The 21,018-nt window shown below is 42.2% G+C and overlaps 1 protein-coding gene and 1 pseudogene across 2 annotated transcripts in view; both read left to right on the top strand.

Moving 5' to 3' along the window:
• PPARGC1A (PPARG coactivator 1 alpha) overlaps positions 1 to 21,018 on the top strand; it is a 625,371-nt gene that overhangs the window by 141,437 nt on the left and 462,916 nt on the right. The window lies entirely within an intron of this gene.
• On the top strand, positions 17,861 to 17,946 carry LOC117053529 (annotated as a pseudogene).

The following is a 21,018-nucleotide window of genomic DNA, read 5'->3' as shown; positions in this document are numbered from 1 at the left end:
AAAAATATATATTTTATTAAGTATTTACATATATTTTTACATATATTTTCCAAACATTATTTGAAATTCATTCATATCTTATACAATATTTTTGGATTTCCATCAACCACGTATAGAGATTTCCAGTCTTCATAGCTTAATCTTGTATTTCCATAATTTCACTATTACTTTTAATAAACTATAACCAATTATCATTATCCTAAATTTTCTCTGTAATATTTTATACAATCCTCCTTACAAAACTTCTTGCAAACCTACTAGTGTAATTTGTTGTTTACAGTTGTTTTTCAAATAAATCTCAAATTTACTCCAATCTTTCAAGAACCTCTGGTCCCGCCGGTTTCGAATTCTCCCTGTCATCTTGTCCAATTCTGCGTAGTCGTGTTTTTTTCTCTTTCATCCCTCCATCTCTCCTACATGATCTAATGTACCTGGAGTGTTGTGTGGTGGAGCCATCAGTTGGGAACCACTATGAACTAAGCCCAACCACTGAGAAATGGCATCAGGTTCACCCAATCAACAGACTCAGTTTAGGAAGCATGCAAACTCAAGATGCGACAAACTTTTGAAAACATCACAAAATTTTAAAGATTGAGACACAACTTGTGGAGGATGGGTCTGTTATTGGATATTGGCCATAGTGGCAAAGTGGCACCTTCATGTTCAGGGGAAGTGGTTTTCTGAGTCCCAACGTCTACAGGCCAACTTTTTGGAGAGATTGTTTCCCTCATGCCCTTGTGGTAGGTTTCCAGACATAGCTGGCTAGAAACTGTGGGAAGTAGAATGCTGCTCCAGATGGACCTAAAATCAAATTCAAGAATCCTTAGGTTCTTGTGTGCAGGTAGATTCACAAGTATATAGCAATAAAAATCAGAAAATAAATATAATGTATCCCAACAACAATATGTCACAAAGGCACACTGGAAAAACAGCCTGGACCACCAGGCCACAGTCACAACCAGCTTTCCTTGTGGCCTACTACAGAGGCACATCATGTGGTAACAAATGGGAAAGGACTTTCTCCATGGTGAGGCCCTGATTATGGAACACCCTCACTCAGAAGTATGACTGGACATGATATCTGTATGCCTGGACCTTTACTGGATGCCAGCATTGGGTGCTGCTGCAATTGAGTATGGTGGTGGAAGAAGGGGTTAATTAGCTTACCTGTATATATTTACCTGAATGTATTGTTAGTCTAGAAGTATAAAAGTATAAAAGTGCCTCTGTTAAGCTTTTCTGTATGAAACCGCTCTGTAAAGCTGTGAACTCTGATCTGCATTGCACTGGCAAACTATGACTAAGTGTCTGGAGATAACAGTAGACAGTAGAACTGTCCTTGCAGAGAGGAACTGCCTAGGTCAGAGATAGGATGGCCTTGCTGGAGTGCACATGAACCAACTCAGGGCTAAATGTCCTTTGCCTTATTTGTACAACAGGAAATGTACAACAGGAAATGTTCCTTATATGGACAAGAGGAGGAGCCAGGGAACTGTCTATAAGAACTGTCTGAAATTTGACTAGTTTTGTACTTGCTTAGCTGTCTGAACACAGCAGGTACCTCTGCATGCAGGAAATAAATCTTTCTCTCTCTGAAGCCAGCAGCCTCAGGTGTTTTCTGCTTCCATGTTTTCTCACCGGGCGCAACCATGGGAACCCGTAGGGGCAAATAAGGCTTCAGTGGTTTTTTTTTTTTGGTATGGATTATAATTCGTAATTGACTTACTACTTTTTATTTATGCTTTTACTTGTATGCGTGGGGGCATTTTTTGTTTTGTTTTGTTTTAATGGTGCCCTAGCATCCTGTGATGAAGGGCAGGAAAAAGTACCCATACAGAACTATCTTCCTGCCCTGCTTATGACTGGGGGGGGGGGCAGGCAGTTGGGTTGGTGTGTAAAACATCTGAAGGGCAAGAGGTTTAAAATGCTCCGTAAGAGAAGATGACAGCCTTTAAAGTTTGTTTGTTTGTTTTTAAATTTGTGAGGCAATAAAACTCCTTTCTACCATAAATGTGTGTGGCAGCTCATCTTAATTAATCTAAGTACTTTTAATCTTGGGCTACGTAATGCATACTTTCCTGTATGTGCAAAGCTGAGATAAGTTCATCCTGCACTGGAAGACGTGAGCAGAGCCTGCCTTGTGTTAACACAAGCATGTTGACTTATATCAGTCCTTTTGCCTGCTTTAAAATTGATCCCACAAGAAAAGTTAAATATCACCTATGTTTGTACATTGCTCGACAGCTATTAAGATAATTCTTTTATAAATACAGATGGTGCCCTTATCAAAATTACATGGCAGTAAATAGATGCCAGGAGAAGCAATATGACACTTGATTAGCTAATAAAATGGAGCGCAAAGGAAATCGGGATGCTAAGCCGCTCTGACACTTCTCGTGCTGTCTTATTTATTGCTCATGTAAATGTTTCTAAAGTGCCATCACTGTTTCGGTTTAACTGGTTTTCGTGGTTTATTTTTTTTAAAAAAATCACCTGCTCATTAGATCTGAGATGTAAAATACTCATTACCAATAAAGCCTTCATCCTGACAGCAATTGATTTTTCATTCTTCTGGTGTGTATTTTTTTTTTAAAAGCACTGAATTGATGAAAGAAATTGCATGCCAGACATCGTGAAAACAAAAGGGACGGAGTGTGCCAATTAATACGTTATGTGAACATTATCGATTTGAGCAAATAATTGCCAGGAATTTGCCAAGTTACCATTTGTTCATTCATGAAGCTACAGTCTTGAAAAGAACTGCTGATCATTAGTCTTGCACAAATGAGAGAGAGAGAGAGAGAGAGAGAGAGAGAAATATGCAAGTGGATATTTATATTTTATTGAAGAAAATACCTAAATATAATCCATGTAATTAGCATAGGCTGACTAGCCTTTTGTCAGCAAGAATCCAAAGGTAGGTGGGAAGGAAAATATAGCTGTTCGGTTTTTCCTTGCTAGAGATAGCAATGTGATCCAAGAGATCCGTTTTGGCTTTTTATTGGCATGTAACAAAGATTCACTTGCAATCCTTAAAGCAGACCACTGTAGAAATATTACAAGTTCTAAACATTATAGCCGAAGTACTCTAGAATTGTAAGATTTGTAAAGTGCCTGAAAGGAGCTCAGTACATCTTTTATGGACTCTGTAAGCTTCTAGTTAAAATCTCAGTTACGACAAATCATGGTAGGCAACGTTATGTACTTTAAATTTAAACTTGTTAAATTTAACTACAGCACGTTCCTTTAAATTTAAACATAAACTACCTAGATCCTGCCCCATAGAGCCATCCTATTTATTTAATGTTCTGTCTAAGGCATGCTTCGTGCATAGCCTCATTGGCAGTTGACTGGAGCAAAACATCTCCATCCCTTCTTCTAGTGGCGGCAGATGAAGTGCCCTCAGTTCATTTTGCAAAATGGTCACTCATTAGAAGTTGTGGTTCTAAACATTTCTGCTTCTGTTGTTTTGTGGGCTAGGACGCTTCTCCAGAGCTTAGTTTGACAAATGTTTTTCTGGGAGTCTCTTTTCACATTCCGAGCCGTAGAATAACTGAGGGCATGTTTTTCTCGTCTTGATTCAGAGCGTTATGGGACCAGACAAATTAAGGCCACCCACCCATGAGAAAAGGAGAGGTGCCCCCCTCAAGCGGTGCAAGCCCATGAGATGGCACCCCAATGGGCACCCTGCCTACCAGTGGTGTAGGAAGGGAGGGGCATAGGGAGCGCTCTGCCCTGGGTTCCAGGGGAGGGGGTTGACACTTGGCGGCCCCTCCCACCACTCCCCGCTGCCTGGCACCCTGTCCGTGCTGCTCCACGGACGGCCAGGCAGCCCCACGAGCCGCCGCTCGACCAGCAGCTTCCCCGGTTGCCGCTGGAGCAGCAGCGCTGGGCGGGATGCACTGTGCATGCCCGGAAATTCTGGGCATGCACAGTGCATCCGAATCTGCGCTGCTGCTCCCATGGTGACTGGGCGGGCCGCAGAGTGAGTGGCAGCTTGTGGGGCTGACCCATCTGTAAAGCAGCAGGGACGTGGCAGCCCACAAGCCGCTGCCTGCCCGGTGGCCCGCCCGATCGTTGCAGGAGCAGGAGCGCTGGGCCGATGGACTACGCATGCACAGCATTTTCGCGCATGCACAGCCCATCCCGATGTGCGTCATCTCCACTGAGGCCCAGCAGAGAAGCAGCAGTGGCAGCAGCTCCATATTCTGTTGACCTTGTCAAAATCTCACAGAGTGCAAGGGATCTGGTGGGATCTCGGTCAGATCTTGCTGAAATTCAGTGCTGCTGGCAGGCAAGGGGGGCTTGGGCAGTGGGGACAGAAGAGTGAGGCGGCCTGTTCCCATTTCACCTCAAGCGATGAAACAGGATGTGCCAACCCTGAGACAAATAAATGTGTCAAATGAAGTAATGGGAGCCTGCTTGTAGTGACAAACTGCTTTAGGTGTGCTTGACCCCTGACTGCAGAGCTTGGGTTAAAACGAGCAAACAAAATTGGATTTAATTTGATCTCCAGGCTCCTTTTAATGTGTTACAAAACACATGGAGACATGGTTTTATTAGCATGAGTAGAGGAAGTGTGTGTGTGTGTGTGTGTGTGTGTGTGTGGTGCTGATCTGAACCTTAAAGGTAATGGTAAAGGGACCCCTGACCGTTAGGTCCAGTCACGGACGACTCTGGGGTTGCAGCGCTCATCTCGCTTTATTGGCTGAGGGAGCCGGCATATAGCTTCCAGGTCACGTGGCCAGCATGACTAAGCCGCTTACGGCAAACTAGATCATTGCACGGAAACATCGTTTACCTTCCTGCTGGAGCGGTACCTATTTATCTACTTGCACTTTGACGTGCTTTTGAACTGCTAGGTTGGCAGGAGCTGGATCTGAACCTTAAACCCCTGTAAATTGTACATCTGTATGGGGTTTGAGTAGATATTCCCTAAAGGGTTAGTGAGGAAGTTTAATCCTTCTGTTGTAGACTGCTGAGTATTACTATAGGTAACACAGACAGGTCAGTTTTCTCCCTTCAACAATAGCTGAGAAGATAAGGTGAATTCTTTTTTTTATTTTATTATATGGATATCATAAAACCCAAGGCAGTGTACTTATTTACACCTTTAAATTGCTTAAAATTAAAAACATTTTTCTTTTTAAAAAAGCAGCCACCACTAAGCCCTAGAAGCACATTCTGATTTCCAATCCTCTGTGACTACAGTGTCAACTTGATGCATGAGAGTTTAGCTGTATAAATCCTTTTAATGCTAGTGAAAATTGTACAGCTAAAACCTTGCACACTACTTCAAGATAATATTCCCTCACCTTTTATTTTTTAAGCCCTTTTATTGATTTTACCCATTTTCTCTTTTTGCTTTTTTAATGAAAATGCAGACTAACTTAATGCTTTTGTCAAATAGCACAAAGGCCTGAACATTGGGGAGTTTCTGTTTCTTATCATGTTGTTAGATGGCCCTATTCCAAGGAAGTCCTTCCAATAGTTAATACAGTACTAATTAAGGATGAAGAACCTATGGCTTGCAGTTTTGCCTCTGGATATGAATGTAGCACTACTGACGATTGTACCTGAAGTGACAAGCTGTTTTTGATTGCTGTTAATTTTTGATTGCTTTTCCTGTGCGCAGCTGAATTTTCCTTCTCTCAGAAATGGTGCATTTGACTTGACAAAATGTATATACAGAATCCCAGGTATAGATGACTGGACATAATTTTAATTATCTTTTTTGTTTGAGCTAGAAGCATAATTCAAATGTTCCAAGTAACAGGCACCATGTTGCTTGTGCTTTTCAATTGAACACATAGCTTTAAAGGTAAACAATGCGAATGCACTGAATGTTCAATTCAGCGGGCAACAATCAAGCTATACCTGAGTTGTTTAGGTCTGTAAAAAAAATAATGAACATGTGTGATATATATGTGTGATATATATATATATATATATATATATATATATGTGTGTGTGTGTGTGTGTGTGTGTGTGTGTGTGTGTGTCTTCCTCTCCCCGAGTGTCCTGTTAGACAATTTTTTGGGCTGCTTACTAAACTAATCATGAAGACTAGAAGTAGAAAATGTTTATTTCATTTTTATTATTTATTAAATTTCCATACCATCCTATGGGATGCGGGTAGCGCTGTGGGTTAAACCACAGAGCCTAGGGTTTGCCAATCAGAAGGTCGGTGGTTCGAATCCCTGTGACTAGGTGAGCTGCCGTTGTTCAGTCCCAGCTCCTGCCCACCTAGCAGTTTGAATGCACGCCAGAGTGCATGTAGATAAATAGGTACTGCTCCGGCGTGAAGGTAAACGGCATTTCCATGCGCTGTTCTGGTTCGCCAGAAGCAGTTTAGTCATGCTGGCCACATGACCCGGAAGCTGTACGCCAGCTCCCTTGGCTAATAAAGCGAGATGAGTGCCGCAACTCCAGAGTCGTCCGCGACTGGACCTAATGGTCAGGGATCCCTTTACCTTTACCTATACCATCCTATACCTGTAGATCTCAGGGTGGTTCACAACATAAAATCACAATATTAAAAACAGACATAAAAGTTATGACAGAGTTGTTCCTCCTTCTAGCATTTCTTCTTTCCTGGTATAAATTATGTGACACGATGCCATCGCAATGTGCACTTTCTTCCCCATATCTTATGGCATTGACTTTTGACAGCAAGCTAGGGGAAAGCATTGCTTGTGTTACACTAGTAATTAGCTATTAATGAGAAGAGTCGTGTCAGCTCAGTGTATCTTGTAACACCTAGTACTGTCTGGTGGTTTTGTGCTGGTTCTTCCTCATGCTGTTGGTCATGTAGGGCAGGGGTGGCCAACTCCCAAGAGACTGTGATCTACTTACAGAGTTAAAAACTGGCAGTGATCTACCCCTTTTTTAGGCATTCAGGTCAAAGTTGTTGTTGAGCTTTTTTTAGGGAGAAGGAAAGCCCTGTTTTGGGGGGATGCAGGGCAAAAAAATGAGCTTTTTTTAGGGGAGCCAAAGTTGTTGAGCTTCTTTGGGGGAGCCAGTGATCTACCACAGACGTCAAGTGATCTACCGGTAGATCACGATCTACCTGTTGGACGTGCCTGATGTAGGGGAAGGGCCTTAGCCTGCAGATGGTCTTTGGTTTAATCTCCAAGTAGTATCAGGAAAGACTTCTGCCAGAAACCCTGGAAAGCTACTGCCAGTCAGTGTAGAAGAAGGATTTCCAACGTGCCCTCCAGATTGTTGCTGTTCTCCAAATCCCATCAGCTCCATATTTTCTTAAATGGTTTGGCAAGCTTGGAAATAATAATTTTTAATCCAATATTCTCTTGTTGTTCTGCATGTCATCTGATATGTCTGTGCAAATTTGCCAACTTTTCAATTTACCTTTCTAAAATTTAGTGGGGACAGAGCAGACTCATATATAGAAATGATGGTTATGTTGATGTGACAGCAGCCATGGGTTCAGCTATTGGAAATAGACCATTACTCTCCCCCTGCAGAATTAACACCATAACCTTATGTCAGTAGCTCACTATTACCCTAATATCTGATTTTGGATTCTGTCCAGTCCCATTAGATATCCCCATGTTGATTGCTCTGTTACTGGTGAATGTTAATTGCCTCCAAATCTCTTTGCAGTTCATATGCTTGTGAACAGAAAAAAACAACAACCCACTGCTTAGTAAAGCTGCCACTTTTACTGACAAACAATAATTCTGTTTAGGGAAGAGATTTGATAGAAGTGCTAGAGACCAGAGATAGAAACAGCGAATCTTGCATTTCTTTGAGTGTCTCTCATACCATGCAAGCAGGTAGAAGAAAGAGTCGTGTTTATATTTAGCATGAATAAATAATACCACTGATCTTATGCATAAACACAACAGTGGTGCCTTAAAGACTTGTTATTGCATCTGTTTTCATTGATGTATGCCATAATAAACATATTAGTTACCAAGGTACCTGTGAGGTTCGCGTGATGGTGCTTATGAGAAACGAAGCAGGAACCCAAACAGTCTTTTGGCAGTTTTATTGTGCAAACTATTTGCAGTGCAGAGCTACAAAAAGCATGTCTGTCTCAGTCTCTGGCAGAATCCGGGAGTGGCCCCTTCCGGCTCCTTCCCCAGCATAAGAGCTTCGGCACCCCATATCTCCTCCTACCCTCCTTGCGTTTCATTCCTCTGTGCAATTGGGGTGCCGGAAGTGGCATGCTTCCCTCCTGACCAGCCAGCCAGATGAGGTGAGGTGCTGGGGCTCTCAGCAGCATCCCCAAGCCCTCTCCTCTCCCGGCTGGCCCCTTCCCCTTCCTCCCCACTGGAGGTGTGGCTGCTCTTCGTGCTGGAAGATGTGCTGCTGCTCAAAAGGCGCCGGGGCTCTCTGTATGCTAGCGGACCCTACATACATTTCATAAATATGTACGGTAATTTATGAAAAATCCAGTACTAATTATATTTATTATTTCTCGTGTATACGCCAACAAATCTTTATCTGTTATGTTTGGGATTCTTAGCAAAATTAAATTATTCCCCCCCCTCCACATTTTCTACATTTTAATGTTTATGTCTTTCTGCTTCCTTATTCATCTCTTCCCTTCTTCTGTTGTAAATCTTCTACTTTTTGTTTGTGCCTCTTAACTTCTTCCTTTAGCTTGTTCTCTGTCTCTCGGCCTGTGGCACATCCGTCTCCCTTTCCAAATTGAACAACTCTCCGCTGGCATACATTAAAGTTATAGGAAATTCCTTCTTGTGCTCCCTATCACCCAGTCTCCTTCACCGGAACTGATGGTAGCATTTACGTAATATAGAAATTATATACTGTGTAACACAGTGGTTTGATTTGCATGTCACACTAAACCAAACCATGGCTTAGTATAAATGCATGAGCATGGGCTTTGGGAGAAGAGATTGCAGGCACTTCTCTCCTCCCCAGTCTTTTGGCTGTTGCACTGTGCTGAGTGAAGCCATGGTTTGCCATGGCATGTTGTCCAAAACTGTACTCATGGTTTCACTTTCCCAAGCAAACTATGAGCTGTAAACCATAGGAGAAACCTCAGTCACAGCTTGTGGTCAGTCAAGGTTTAGATGTTTGCTCATTCATACTAAGCCACAAATCAGGCTCAGTTCACCATCAGCACAGGTGTATAGTGTCACAGAAGGCTTGCAAATGCTTTAATAGCCCAGAAGATGAGAGGGAAAGTCTACATTTTTGTTAGGGGCGGGGCAACTTGAGGATCTAATCACTAAACCATCTTTTTGGTCAGTTTGATGCAGGGTGGATAAAAATCAATGATTTTTTTAAAAAATAAAAAAATCGGATTTTTTTATTTAAATCAGATTTTTTTTAAATAAAATGCTTTTTGGGGAAAATATATTACCATCCAAAGGTTATTCAATCAAGAAATAAAGATTAGTTTTTTAATTATGTAGAATAAGGCTGTATATGTTTAATTTTTCGGTAAATAAATTCCATTAATCCATTCACAATGTCATTTATGCTCTTCCAGAGGTTTTTGTAAGATTATTGGGCAATTTCTCTGCCTACAAGATATTATCACAGATGCTTGGTTTGCTTTTGCAGTTCTCAAAACTGAATTTGACTCAGCAGAGATCACATGCCTCTTCTTCACAGCAAAAATGTTATAACATGAACAGAGTTGAGAAAAAGACCTTAATCCTATTGTTCTACAAACCTATGAATACAGAATCAACCCCTTCAGTGTTAAGTTTCAATAAGTTCAGTGAACAGAGTAGAAACAATATTTTTCTGATTGTTTGGAGTGGAATGGATCTAATAAATCTATTTAAATTGTTATTATTAAGGTAATGATTATTTTTATCCTTCCTAAGTACAACAGAAAAGTTGTCCAAATATGAATGATTAACCTATTAAACTGGGGATAAAAAAACTAATATGAAAAGTTGTTATTCTAAAAATCTTCATCTACTTGCATATTAAAGTTATACCAGCAAGAATTAGTCTTTATGTAGAAAACTGTGATTTAAATCAAGCCTTACTTACTAGTGATTTAAATCGTGATTTAAATCAGTTTGATTTAAATCAAATCCACCCTGGTTTGATGATATGCTTGCTTCATGGGTAGCTTTGTCCATGATCACGGATACTTTCCATTTGCCTGTTTGTATTTATTTCTTAAAATGTTCTGATCTTGTCAGTCTTGTAAATAAGCAAAAAAAAGAGAGAGGCAAAAATATATACTAGCCAAATGGGAGCTATCAGAAGAGGCATAGGGAGTTCTGTCTCTCCTGCAGCAGCCTACTGGGTTCCTCTGCTGGGTAGAATTTTCAGTTTGTCCCAATGGTGCTACCATGTGTGCATGTGACCCACTTGTGGGAGCCAGGTTTTCCCTGGCCTAGCACACTGACACCATTTATGCATGCACAACAGTGTTGTGTGGGTGTGATTTTTAAAATGAAAAACCGAAACACAAAATACCTGCAAAAGTGGGCAGAAGCAAGAAAACCAACTTTTGCTCATTCACCCATCAGTGTGAGGTGTGTGTGTGTGTGTGTGTGTGTGTGTGTGTGTAGAACTGCCAGATGTAATCATGCTGGTAGCTGATAGTGAGGGGACAAAAAACAGGATGGTGATTAGAGAGGAATATGATGCTGGATGGAAACCAATGAGGGTGGATGAATTTTGCATCCTGATTCAAAAACACCCAACCAGAATGTATTTCAAAAAACAGACTGCCTAGCTTTCCAGTACACCAAATAATCAAGACTTCTCTACTAATCTTTTATTAATATTTTGAAAATCTTGGCCAAGGCTGTCTATAGGCAGCACATTATGAAGACGCCCTAATCAAGACTATTCTGTTCCTTTTCTACATGGCTATTCACATTTATGAGCCAAGCAGAAATGCTTTTGCATGTTAAATTCCAGAAACGGTCTTACATTTCCTTTTTTCATTTCAGAATTCATGATAACGCAAATCAGATGCAACCATCAAATAAAGCAGGGGATGAATAAAAGATGGTTTATGTTTATTTGGCTTTATGGGGTTTGAATTTTCCCCGTGATATCTCTGTTAAATGTATTCATGATTTATTGCAATGAAATGAATTTGGATTTACAGCCTCGTCCCACAATGTTTCCACTTCCCACATAAAAGTGTCTTGGGGTGCTTTTGTAACCAAGCTCTATAGCATCTGGTTTGAGTAGCTTGTGCTGCAAGAACAAAGTTAAGTGGTGCAGATCAGTTTACTCCAAGCACTCCCTGGGAGTCAGAGGAGGGTTCTCAGTTAACCTCATTGCTGCTTTTAGGTCATCATTATGCCAGACTGGCATAGACGCCAGGGTCGTGATCTTCCATTGGCTGCTATGCGTATACTTGCTATTCTTACCCTGATAAACTTTCTGATACTTCTCGTGGCACTCCAACGGAGATCACCTAGATCAGGGGTTGTCAGCCTGGTCCCTACCACCCACTAGTGGGCGTTTCAGGATTCTAGGTGGGCAGTAGGGGGTTCTACGCCACAAGCTGAATCCTCCTTCCTTCGAGCACTGGTGGGGGGGGGGGTAAGGAAATTTTACCATCAAGAAAGATGCATTAGTGGGCGGTAGGTATAAAAAAGGTTGACTACCCCTGACCCAGGTGGACCCAGGTGGCGCTGTGGGTTAAACCACAGAGTCTAGGGCTTGCCGATCGGATGTTCGGCGGTTCGAATCCCTGCGACGGGGTGAGCTCCTGTTGTTCGGTTCCAGCTCCTACCCACCTAGCAGTTCGAAAGCACATCAAAGTGCAAGTAGATAAATAGGGACCGCTCCGGCGGGAAGGTAAACGGCGTTTCCGTGCGCTGCTCTGGTTCACCAGAAGCAGCTTAGTCATGCTGGCCACATGACCCGGAAGCTGTCTGTGGACAAATGCCGGCTCCCTTGGCCTATAGAGTGAGATGAGCGTCGCAACTCCAGAGTCGGACACGACTGGACCTAATGGTCAGGGGTCCTTTACCTTTACCCCTGACCTAGATGCAGACAGCAGAAAATGAATAGGATACCACCCGTAGGTTGTAGACATTTTCAATCTTCTGTTCAGTTTTCGATTTGCCGAGTAGCATAATGTCAAAGAGAGAGACTAAGTGGGCAGTGTTGTGGCAAGTCCCCAACCCCAGCTCAGCCAATAATGTGGCAGCTGACTGAGCTGAAGTTGGTGTAATTCCCCCAAAAGGGATGGGGTGGACCAGAGACGGGATACTTAAGATGGTTCATCTCAGTTATGTGTCCTGGCACTCCATTGCCTCTGGAGACAGATAGATGGCAATCCCATGACATGAACATCAATATAATAAAAACAGCTCAAAATGCAATAAATACAGTAGCTACAGCAACAAGAGCTGTAGCTGGACAATTATCAGTAATTTAGTTAGTAGGGCCGCCATAGGTCCAGATTTTCCTGGACATATTTGGAAGACTGCAGTCGGCAGCAGTGTATGGGCAGAAATTGGGAAGATGTCCTGGAAAATCCGGACATACGGCAGCCCATGTTGGCAGTTCTGTTTTTCCGTAAAAATATGGCAGCCCTAGTTTCAGTGAGCAGCAAAGGCCACACCTATGAGTACTGGAACAATGTTGGTGGAAGTTTTGGAGCATTCTGAAGTGCTATATAAGTACCAGGTGTTGTAGTTGCTAAATGGTTTTTTTAAATGTTTGTTTTATGTTCAAATTAGTGTTAAGGTAATCAACTAACATGAATGGTGCTGACCTTTTCCATTTTATGTTGGTATTTTATTGTAACCCACCCTGCAAGCTGTACCATGAAGGGCATATTTATAAATTGAAATAAGTTGTTGTTGTGGATTTGCTTTCACCAGGATTTTTCAGTAAAAGACTCCATGGTATGTAATATCACACAGTACAGTGGTACCTCGGGCTAAGAACTTAATTCGTTCTGGAGGTCCGTTCTTAACCTGAAACCGTTCTTAACCTGAGGTACCACTTTAGCTAATGGGGCCTCCCACTGCTGCTGTGCGATTTCTGTTCTCATCCTGAAGCAAAGTTCTTAACCCAAGTTACTATTTCTGGGTTAGCGGAGTCTGTAACCTGAAGCGTCTGTAACCCAAGGTACCACTTTAGTCAGTTATTGAAATTGTCCATGTAACCACAGGTCATGTGCTGTAGTGCTCTTGTGAATAGGATGCATGCTTTGAGCTGAATTCTTCCCTGTCACTGAGGTAGCACCAGCTTCCTCACATTGACATATTCTTGTTTCTGAAATGCACATAAGATCCAGTTTATCCCTGTTCCCAATAACAACAGCATTGGCCAGGTGTGGAGACTATGATAAAGAGCCATACAATCTGCTGGAAGAACATTGTTAGCAGTCTTGCCCATGACGGAAGCAGCAGGAGAATAACCACACTATTCATGTAGCTGAGTCAAGATGAAACAAGCAGAGAATCTCAAGGGAACTAATTGCATATAAATGCTAAAATTCATAGTGAGCAGGGTAAGTGAAGTTAATGCGAAGTTTGTGAGCAAAAAGTGCTATTTCTTCTCTAAAACACTGAAAATAGCTCTGAGGAGGTGATGAAAGTTCCGCCTGTTGCATTTGAACTGTGATCATGGGTGGAAATCACTGTGTTGGTCAAGTCATGACCATGTGCATATGAACCTCTTCAAAGGGAATCCTAAGCACATTGACAAGGAAGCAAGTTCCAGTAACTCAAAGAGGCATACTTATAAGTAAACATGTTTAGAATTAGGCTGAGAAGCTGACTCCTCAAAACCTGAACTCATGATTTGTGTGGCCTCTTACATTGCAATTTAGGCAAACATTCAGGAGGTAGTACAGAAGAGAAGAAGAAGAATTTGGATTTGATATCCTGCTTTATCACTACCCGAAGGAGTCTCAAAGCGGCTAACATTCTCCTTTCCCTTCCTCCCCCACAACAAACACTCTGTGAGGTGAGTGGGGCTGAGAGACTTCAGAGAAGTGTGACTAGCCCAAGGTCACCCAGCAGCTGCATGTGGGGGAGTGGAGATGCGAACCCGGTTCACCAGATTACGAGTCTACCGCTCTTAACCACTACACCACACAGAGCCCTTTAAAAATGTTGACTAGAGATGAGGGGGAAATTCTGTTTAAAACCGAAGTCACACTTTCTGAAACAACATGCAAGCAAAATACAGCTATTTTTCAAAATTCACACGTATCTTAATTTTGCTATGCAGTTCTACAACCAAACACCATTTACAAAAATGCATATATTAGGGGAAAGTGTCCATAAAATTGAGTATATTTGTGTAAATAACACACAAATGCATTATATTAAGGGAAATTGCTTGCAAAAATGTGCACAGTCTAAGCTGCATATAAAATTGTGTTTACTAAGAGAAATTCTCACTAAAGTGCTGATAGATTTAGAGAATCGAATTATAGATTCAAAGAAATAGAAACAGAGAACCAAAATTGACAGGTCCTTCCATCCCTAGTTTCCACCAGCTCGGTAGTTGCTTTAGTGTAAGTTTTCATATGTGCAAAGACTTCTGCCCTGCTGGTTCCTCCTGATAGAATAAAGAAGAAGAAGAAGAGTTTGGATTTGATATCCCGCTTTATCACTACTCTAAGGAGTCTCAAAGCGGCTCACAATCTCCTTTCCCTTCCTCCCCCACAACAAACACTCTGTGAGGTGAGTGAGGCTAAGAGACTTCAAAGAAGTGTGACTAGCCCAAGGTTACCCAGCAGCTGCACATGGAGGAGCGGGGAATCAAACCCAGTTCACCAGATTATGAGTCTACCGCTCTTACACCACACTGGCTCACATAACATGTAAGTGGCACATCAGCCAAATAGTTTGAGGTCGTTGCATGAACTCAGACTGGTATGGAAGCAACTACACAAAATAAAATGCTTACACTTGTAAATAGGTCATAGTACCAAGCTTATTGACTGATGTGAGCAAATGAAACAAATTGTCCTGTATAAATAAAGAACATATTTGAAGTGGCCTATGTAGTTCAAGGTTGCTGTTGGGGTTCCTCTTTACAGTATTTTAAAGCAGTGTTATGGATTTGAATTTTCAATAACATAATCAGATTTGATTAGGAGAAATATGAGGTTGAGGAATAAGCAAACCACAGCTGTTAAACAGTGTTAAAACTCCTCTTGAAACCAGTAGAAGGCCCCCTGCCAATTATTTGACATATAATGGAAATGCAAGAATGACTGGAATGAAAAATACAGCTTTTAATATGGGCATGTAATGCTTAAAGTGCTCTGGATACTCAGGAATAAATATCAAGCTTCAGAAGGACGTTGCTCTACCGGCGATAGTCTCACAGTTGTCCATGACAGTAATAAAAAAAGCTAATCAAGCCTGCATTGCTATATATTTTGTATGCAAACTTTCATTATTAAGATTACTCCCCAAATTCTACTAATATTTACCCAGCCGTAGCTTCCCAAAGTTTAGTCTTGGAACTGACAAACTATAATATGGATTAGAAAATTGGAGGTGGCTTACCTTTCTTTCTCGCCAGCATGTTTTCTAGGGAGCTTCTGGATGAGTGACAGTATGATTGCTGCCTGTCAAATGTGACAAGCAAAAAATCTAGCTGTTATTCTCTCCCGTATATTCCCCAAAGGTTATTTAAATCCCACAGGTCACTATTGGGATTTATTTTAGGAAGGAAGCACTTCAGCAGGGGTTTAGAGGCACAGCTGCAGCGCTCTGACAGGCCATAGGTAAAGCTGTACGGATTTCAGATACACAGAAACGCAGGTTGTTCTGTGATGGGCATTTCTGAACTTCTTATGACATGGATTTACAGCTTTCTCAGAGATTTCCTTGTGGCTGTCAGTGATATCACGTGCCTGCCAATAATAGTCCTGATGCTGTATCTTTTTCATGTGTGGAACACACTCTTTCGTTGAGTAATGCCCAAGAAAGGGATAAGGCAGTAGGCATCCAGCTGTCAGTAGATATGGGTGCAACAGGCACTGGGGAATTCAGACTTAAATTCAGTGAGTGTGTGCTCCAGGATCAGTAATATGCATCAGGTTCAGGGCACTTGTATCTCTGCAGCAATATTTATTCTTAAGGACTTTTGCTGTAACATCACCTTATGCTGATGAAGGCCGTTCTATGCATTGTTGTGTATCAGTCTGAAAAACGACCCTAAAACTAAACAGCTTTTGGGAATCAAGGCAGTTGTTGTGGCCACAACTGTCAACCCTTCAACAAACTTTTATACATGATTATAGAATCATAGAGTTGGAAGAGACCACAAGGGCCATCCAGTCCAACCCCCTGCCAAGCAGGAAACACCATCAAAGCATTCCTGACAGGTGACTGTCAAGCCTCCGCTTAAAGACCTCCAAAGAAGGAGACTCCACCACACTCCTTGGTAGCAAATTCCACTGTTGAACAGCTCTCACTGTCAGGAAGTTCTTCCTAATCTTTAGGTGGAATCTTCTTTCTTGTAGTTTGAATCCATTGCCCCGTGTCCGCTTCTCTGGAGCAGAAGAAAACAACCTTTCACCCTCCTCTATATGACATCCTTTGATATATTTGAACATGGCTATCATATCACCCCTTAACCTTCTCTTCTCCAGGCTAAACATACCCAGCTCCCTAAGCCGTTCCTCATAAGGCATTGTTTCCAGGCCTTTGACCATTTTGGTTGCCCTCTTCTGGACACGTTCCAGCTTGTCAGTATCCTTCTTGAACTGTGGTGCCCAGAACTGGACACAGGCCATCCCCAAAAAATATATCTGAGCATGTTTGAAAGGCTTTGCTTTCACATAAACTCCAGGCAAGGACAATCTTTATGGTCCCCAAGATCAGCCTCCATATCTGAGGGCTAGAAGTTGACTGATGTGAAAAAGGGAGCTGGGATTATCTGGGAAATTACGTTCTGGTAAGTTTAAGGTCTGTTCTAAGTAAAACTAATGGAAAGTATCAGAATTGCCAAGCGTGTAGAACAAGTCTTGCTGAAGCAGACCCAGCACAGTTTCAATATGGGTATTTATGTCTCACTGTTCTTGTTGAGGGGTTCAACAAGCATACAGATACAAGTGATCCAGTCAACATTTTCTACAGTGGTACCCTTTGTTACGAACTTAATTCTTTCCGGGGGTCCGTTCTTAACCTGAAACTGTTCTTGACTAGAGGCGTGCTTTCGCTAACGGGGCCTCTTGCTGCTGCTGCGCCGCCGCCACACGATTTCCGTTCTCATCCTGGGGCAAAGTTCTCAACTCAAGGTAACTCTTCCAGGTTAGCGGAGTTTGTAACCTGAAGCGTTTGTAACCTGCGGCGTTTGTAACTCGAGGTACCACTGTACTTAGATTTTCAAAAAAAGTCTTTGATAAAGTTGCTCACCAAAGACTCCAGAATATGGTTAGTGGTGGTGCGGAAAAACACACACATCCTTTTATGGGTCAGTTACTGGTTAAGGAACAGAGAGCAGAGAGTATAAATAAACAGGTAAAGGGACCCCTGACCATTAGGCCCAGTCGCAGACGACTCTGGGGTTGCGGCGCTCATCTCGCTTTACTGGCCGAGGGAGCTGGCGTACAGCTTCCGGGTCATGTGGCCAGCATGACTAAGCCGCTTCTGGCAAACCAGAGCAGTGGACGGAAACACCGTTTACCTTCCCGCCGGAGCGGTACCTATTTATCTACTTGCACTTTGACGTGCTTTCGAACTGCTAGGTTGGCAGGAGGTGGGACCGAGCAACGGGAGCTCACCCCGTCGCGGGGATTCGAACTGCCGACCTTTTGATCGGCAAGCCCTAGGCTCTGTGGTTTAAACCACAGCACTACCCGCGTCCCTAATAAACAGACTGTTCTGCAAATAGGTTAATGTAGACAGTGGACTCCCTCAACGATTGGTATCAACTTGTTCATAAATAACCTATATGACTCTGGTTTCTCTTCTGATCGTATAAATCTTTCGCCTTTTACTAAAGATTTCCGTGGAGAGGAACATTTATGTGGCTTAGGACCCTCGTACCTAAGGGACCGCCTCTCCTGGTATGTCCCGTGTAAGACCTTAAGGTCCTTAGATAATAACTTTTTGGAGGTCCCGAGCCACAAGGATGCTAGGTTGGCTTCAACTAGGGCCAGGGCCTTCTCAGTACTGATCCCGACTTCGTGGAACGGTCTATCACAAGAGACCAGGGCCCTGCGGTATTTAACATCTTTCCGCAGGGCCTGCTAGACGGAGCTGTTCCGCCTGGCCTTTGGGTTGGTTTCAGTTTAACCCTGATGTTTCATTCTTTTGGTGTGATTGGTGGGCTACTTAAAAATGAGGCTGCAGTCTAAATTAAATTTTAAATTGTATTTTAATCTGTATTTTTAATGAATTGTTTTATGTTTTTGTTGTGATTTTATTGGTGTTAGCTGCCCTGAGCCCGGTTTGGCGGGGAAGGGCGGGGTATAAATAAAAAATTATTATTATTTATATTATTATTATGAGTTTATAATAAGTGTTGGGAAAGATGGAGGGCACAAGGAGAAGGGGACGACAGAGGATGAGATGGTTGGACAGTGTTCTCGAAGCTACTAACATGAGTTTGGCCAAACTGCGAGAGGCAGTGAAGGATAGGCGTGCCTGGCGTGCTCTGGTCCATGGGGTCACGAAGAGTCGGACACGACTGAACAACAACAAAGAGTTAGGGGTGAGAAATGAGATAGCCAGGTTTTCTGCTGATACCCAATTGCCACAGGATGTTGGAGTAGATGAGCCTATGTAACAGCAGGACTCTTATATTCTTATACCTGCCCCCCAGCAAAGGGAAAGACATTTACCATTCCAGGTATAATGCTAACTAATATAACTAAGCTTCTAATAGAAAATGAGAATGTGATAGCTCTTGCTCATAGCAGAGATTCCTGCGCCTTAGTTTTGTTTCTTTTTCAGAGGTACAGTGCAAAGCCTTTTCCTTGCTGGTAAAGTTGTCCGAACTATTGCTGCTTGTGGCCATCGGGGAGCGCTGCACAAACGTGGTTCCAAGTTGCCGCCCCACTGCCTCCTTTTTCTGCAGCACAACGTCACGTTTCTTGCCGCTCATAACCTTCTTAAGGTCACGCTTAAGAGCTCCGAAATAAAAGGCTTAGCAAATATGCCCCGAAAAACACTTGCCTAGGTGGAAACCTCACTTTGCATAATTTGAAACCCAATCTCCATGACATGCTTCCATTGCAACAGCTGAGTCGAAGGAGATGGAAAACGGGAAGATACTGGATCAGGAGGCCCTCACCGGCTTCGAGCTCAGTGTGCTTGCTGTGTGAGTGAAATGTCACATTCCAGAAGGTCCTGGAATTAATAGTCTTGGTGTCGCATCACACGCAACAGACTCTGGTCACATGATGCGTTGCCCTGCTCCCCTGCTGGACGGGGCCTAAAATAAGAAAGGCGTATGTTTCATTTAGCAGCATTGTGGCACAGTCGCCAAGATGTGCATAACCTTGGGGGAGTGCTATAATATGATCAGTTTGGATTCAGATAGGAAGAGGAAAGGGTCCCCCTGCCCTAAGGGTGCTGTGTTATTCTTGAGGAAACAAAATGAAGGCTGTTGTCCTGTCTGTGGGCTACATAACACATAATGCAATCTCAGTGTCGAACTTTTCTGGTTTTCTATTTCTAAAAGTAACAGGTTTTCTTCTTTGTCGAAGGAAGGAAGGAAGGAAGGAAGGAAGGAAGGAAGGAAGGAAGGACATGTCTGTAATAGGTAGTTTGCATTTTTTCCTGGAAGCTAGCCATGCAAATGTACTCCTACTTTGAGCATTGCGGAAATTCTCGTAATGCGATTACCCAATTGTATGGTACTTTCCAGAATTGCAGTCCTCAGAATTGTCTCCATTGTGACTGCAGGTGAGGCCATGAAATATTTTTTTTCCTCATTATTATTTTTATTTACAATACTTAAACTTACACTCGTCAAACTGAATATAAAGAATAATAATACAAAATCAGAAAGAAAAAACAAAAACAAAACAACAATAATATAACATGAAACACCGACCAAAAATAGCACCAGTGATAACATTAGTACATAACAACGTATGAGAACTTATATAAAACAACTAATCAATTATTTTATACACACCCACACCCACACCCACCAACATTACAATTCTTCTTTACTTCTTGACTTAAACGTAAGTTATAAACCTAAACTAAACCTTAGTTCCATACTTAAATAAACACACATATAGACTTCCTGTCTTTCCTGATAAGCATTCATTTTCTGCTCGTGAAAGTACTTAACATTCATTTCTCCTTTATTTAATTCCAAAACCTTCTACAAACCCAAACACAGTGGTGAGGCCATGAAATAATCACACTCCACACTTAGAAATTTCTGGTGGCTTCATACGCGACCAAATTAGCTACGTTTGGAAATCTCTACATTATATGAAAATTTTTTAAAGGCTTTGGAGGTGAAACAACTGAAGGTGTTGTTTTTATGCTCTGCCTTGTAATTTATTTTATTTTATTTTTTAAAAAATCAACACCTCTAGGGATGACATCCAGTGGAATGGGATGAGATGCTGAAGAGGTGCAGCGGGCAAGAAAACAAGAAGCTGTCCTATTGCATGAGCAGAAGTCTGTTCGTGTGACTTTGGAGTTTCCCCCTAGCAGTGGTTCCAACAGAGCTTAGAAATACATTTCAAGTAGTTGTTAAGTTGTGGGTGGACACAGCAGACGACACAGTCTGCTTTCCAAGCAGCTCTTGTTTATTCTCAGGCTGGAACAGAAGTGAGCTGAAGGGCTCAGCAACCTGCTTATATAGAACTCAGCTACAAAGCAACAGTAACAACTTTCCGCAGTTAACCAATCCCTGAACGTCAGTTTACAATCCTTCATTTGCATATGCGGACCTGAGTGAAAACTGCAGCAGAATGAACTATATACACACACCCCTAGTGGCCTAGGGTGAGAACTTCAATACATAACAGTAGTAGTGTTGTTCCGTTTACTTTGAATAGCTGAATTTCTGATTGCCACCTGGACACAGGAATCTACCTATTCTGATTCAGGCCAGTCATCATCTAGTTCAGTGTGGTCTAAT

Source organism: Lacerta agilis, chromosome 9 (genome assembly GCF_009819535.1).
Source record: "Lacerta agilis isolate rLacAgi1 chromosome 9, rLacAgi1.pri, whole genome shotgun sequence".
Taxonomy (NCBI): domain Eukaryota; kingdom Metazoa; phylum Chordata; class Lepidosauria; order Squamata; family Lacertidae; genus Lacerta; species Lacerta agilis.
Note: the sequence above shows the minus strand (reverse complement) of the source record. Positions and strands in the feature narration are given on the sequence as shown.